Source organism: Trachemys scripta, chromosome 3, assembly GCF_013100865.1.
Source record: "Trachemys scripta elegans isolate TJP31775 chromosome 3, CAS_Tse_1.0, whole genome shotgun sequence".
NCBI lineage: Eukaryota > Metazoa > Chordata > Testudines > Emydidae > Trachemys > Trachemys scripta.
Genome location: NC_048300.1, coordinates 187939281 through 187943290, shown reverse-complemented (window position 1 = coordinate 187943290; position 4010 = coordinate 187939281).

The following is a 4010-nucleotide window of genomic DNA, read 5'->3' as shown; positions in this document are numbered from 1 at the left end:
GTAAGGCTGAGGTTCCATGGGCACGTGAGGGCAATACTTGACCCACTCTTTACCTCCTTATTCTCTTGGCCTAAGTGCAGTAAAAGTCCTAGCAGCCCATTACATTGCATCACAATACTAACCTCAGGCATAGGGACGGCATTACGCAAACTGTTAAGGTGTTTATTGACAGGATGGATTGATTAATGACATGGTGCAAGACAAATGTTACATGTGCCTCCCATGTCCCATCCATCCATGTCACAGCGCAGCAGTAGAATGTTTCTGACCTATCTATGGGATAACATGCTGATTCCAGCAGAGGATGCAATTGCTACCTCCCCTCTCTGGCACAACACTGTGCCCGCTCCCATAAGCAGGGCTGCCCAGAGGATTCAGGGGGCCTGGGGCAAAGCAATTTCGGGGGCCCCTTCCATTAAAAAAAAAGTTGCAATACTATAGAAAACTATATTCTCGTGGGGGCCCCTGCGGGACCCGGGGCCTGAGGCAAATTGCCCCACTTGCCCCCCCCCCTCTGGGCGGCCCTGCCCACAAGAGCCCCTCCCCCTGAGTGAGATTTAGCAACCCAGGCATGAAGGTCTTGGCCAGCACACCCACGACTAGTTGGTTCATCTGCTGTTCTTGGAATGCTGGGCCCAAAGTGAAAAACTGGGGTTAGAGTCACAATAGTAATAAAGATTAACAGAATCCGAGCAAGATGCCACTGGTTGCTGTTACTGAGAAGAAAAATAAAACCTTACCTACAGCTTGTGTCTGTGAGGGTGACAGTGATCAGGCAGGGCATGGAGTGTGGAAGAGTGAGGAGACGTCTGTCTAGTGGCTAGGGCACTAGCCCTAATTTGTGAGACCTGGGTTCATGTCCCAGCGCTGCAAGAGACTTCTTGTGTGACCTTGGGCAAGTTGCTTAGGACCAGATTTTTAAAGGTATTTAGGCACCTAAAGCTACAGATAGGTGCTTTTGAAAATCCCACTAAGCACCTAAGCAGATTAGCTGCTTAAGGGCTTGACTACACAAGGGCACTCAGGAAAATTAATCCAAATTAACTTTCAATGTGATTTAGTTAAACTGCATTAAACATCTTTGTGGACTCTTATTCAGAATGAAAGGGGCCTTAATTCAGTTTAGCTTAATTCACTTCCAACATGCATTAAGCTAAACTGAATTAAGTCTACTTTAATTCTGAACAAGGTTATGTCTACACTTAAAACGCTGCAGTGGCACAGTTGCAGCTGTGCTGCTGTAGTGCTTCAGTGTAGCTAATCACTACAGCAACAGGAGGGATCATCTCATTGCCATAGTTAATCCGTCTCCCCGAAAGGTGGTAGCTAGGTCGAAAGAAGGCTTCTTCCATCAGCCTAACGCCGTCTATGCCAGGGATGAGATCAGTTTAACAAAGTAACTCAGGGGTGTGGATTTTTCACACCCGAGTGATGTAGCTGGGTCAGTCTAACTTTGTAGACCAGCCCAAAAAGTGCCCACAAAAAGGGTTTAATTAAGTTTAACTAATCCACTTGAAATTCACACCTTTAGTTAATTCGGATTAACATTCTTCAATATCCTCGTGGAAACAAGCCCTAAATCCCATTGAAATCAATTGGAGTTAGGACCTGAAACTGCGGATGCACTTTTGAGAATCCCAGTAGGCGCCTATCTGCATCTTTAGGCAACTAAATACCTTTAAAAATCTGGCACTTAGGGCAGGTCTGCATTTAAAATGCTGCAACAGCGTAGTTGTAGCACTTCAGTGGAGATGCTACCTATATTGATGGGAGAGCCTCTCCCGTTGGCATCAGTACGCACCTCCCTGAGAAGTGATAGCTATGTTGACGGAAGAATTCTCCCATCAACCTAGCGCTGGCTACACCGGTGCTAGGTTGCTTTAACTACATCACTCAGGGGTGTGGATTTTTCACCCCCGAGTGACATTTATACCAACCTAATTTCCTTGTGTAGACCTGGCCTCAATCTCTCTGTGCCTCAGTTCCCCTTCTGTAAAAGATAATAGCAGTCCTTACCTTGCAGGGATGTTGTGAAGAGAAATACGTTAAAGAGTATGAAGTGTTCAGTTACTATGGTAATGGGCACCATAAAAAAGTACCTAAGCTAGATAGTACTGTAATGGAGTCTCAAGTTGACGACTTCCTTACCACTAGATGCCAGGAAAAGTGGTCTGTGATCTAGTACACTCCTCCTGTATATCCTTGGCCAACAAATGCTTTTGAAAACTGACTTTCTATTTTGCAGAGAGACCATTACTATGTATATTACAGTAGCACCGAAAAGCCCCAGCTGAGGCTGGGAGGCCATTGTATGAAGCACTGTATGCGGTCAGAGATAATCCCTGCCCCAAAGAGCTTACACTCTATAGAGACGAGACAGAACAATACTTCCTTTCTCCCCATTTTACAGGTGACAAGGTAAGGTGCAGGGAGATCAACTGACTTGCCTGAGGTCACCCAGGGAATCTGTTGCAGAGTTTGGAATTGTACCCAGGTTGCCTGAGTCTCACTCCAGTACTTAGCCACACAGCCACCCTTCCTTCTCAAACCTTAGAGCAGGGATCGGCAACCTTTGGCATGCGGCCCGTCAGGGAAATCCGCTGGCGGGCCGGGCCGGTTTGTTTACCTGCAGCGTCCGCAGGTTCGGCTGATCGCGGCTCCCACTGGCCGCGGTTCGCTGTTCCAGGCCAATGGGGGCTGCGGGAAGTGGCGGCCAGCACATCCCTCAGCCGGCGCAGCTTCCCACAGCCCCCATTGGCCTGGAATGGCAAACTGCGGCCAGTGGCAGCTACGATCGGCCAAACCTGCGGATACTGCAGGTAAACAAACCGGCCCGGCCCGCCAGCGGATTTCCCTGATGGGCTGCGTGCCAAAGGTTGCCGATCCCTGCCTTAGAGCCTTATTCACAGAACCATATTGCACAACTTCCCTGTGACGCTTTCACTCCTGGAACTCAAGCCAAAGACCTTGGCTTTTCCAGACAAGGGCTCTCATTCTTCCCCAACTTAAAACAATAGCCACACACAGGGTCCCACTCATGTTCCTTCTTAAGGACTCTTCAGCCCAGAGTATTTATTGTGGCGCTGACATTCAGAAAGCGAGCTCACTGCTTCCCAGCCTCAGGGGGACCAGCTGCTGAGCTCATCTCTTCCAGACAGAATGGAGCCTGTCAGCACCACAGCTACAGAGCAGCCAGAGCTAATCCATGAGATCCTTCCCCCCCAAGGGTGATAACCACATGGGATAAGTGACTGAAGAAAAGACTGGGTGTCTGGCTTCAGCATCGTTTCTGCTGAGAAAGCAGGATGATGAACCAAAAAGTCCCAAGGCACAGTGGTTCTCCAGCTCCTCCAATCTGCCAACCCTTTCATAAGACATGGACCACTTCCCCTCCCAATCCCCCTGTGCTTTGGCTTCAAGATTTCTTGCTTTTCCCCAGCCTCAACGTTTTTCTCTGTCCCAGGATTTCTCACCCAGGTTCTTTGCCCCCAGGATATTCCTCACCCTCTCCTATAGCCCTTTTCAGGGGTCACCAATGCCAGGCTATTGCTGTGGTCTGTCTCTGCTCTGCTTCCCCTGCCTCTCTGCACCTCTCTGTAGCAAGGCTGGCTGTGACCCTGGAGACACTGGTGAGCCCTATGTGCAGTACTGGGAGAAAGGCAGATCAGTTAAATGGTGCTTGAGCAGTTCTCCTGATGCAGCCAACAGGGTAATCCGTGATAAAGTGGCTAACAATGTGGGAAAATAGAATATGTCTATGGAGAATCCCAGAATTCTCAGCTTTTGCTTGTATGGGGAGATGTGTGGGCAGAGTATTTATTCTGCACCTTGCCTGATAGACATAGTTAAGCCTATATAATAGGGTACACTTAATAGGCTAGGTCTACACTGTGGGGGGTCGACCTAAGATACGCAACTTCAGCTATGTGAATAGCGTAGCTGAAGTTGTGTATTTTAGGTCGACTTACCTGGCCGTGAGGACGGCGGCGAGTTGACTGCTGCCGCGCCGC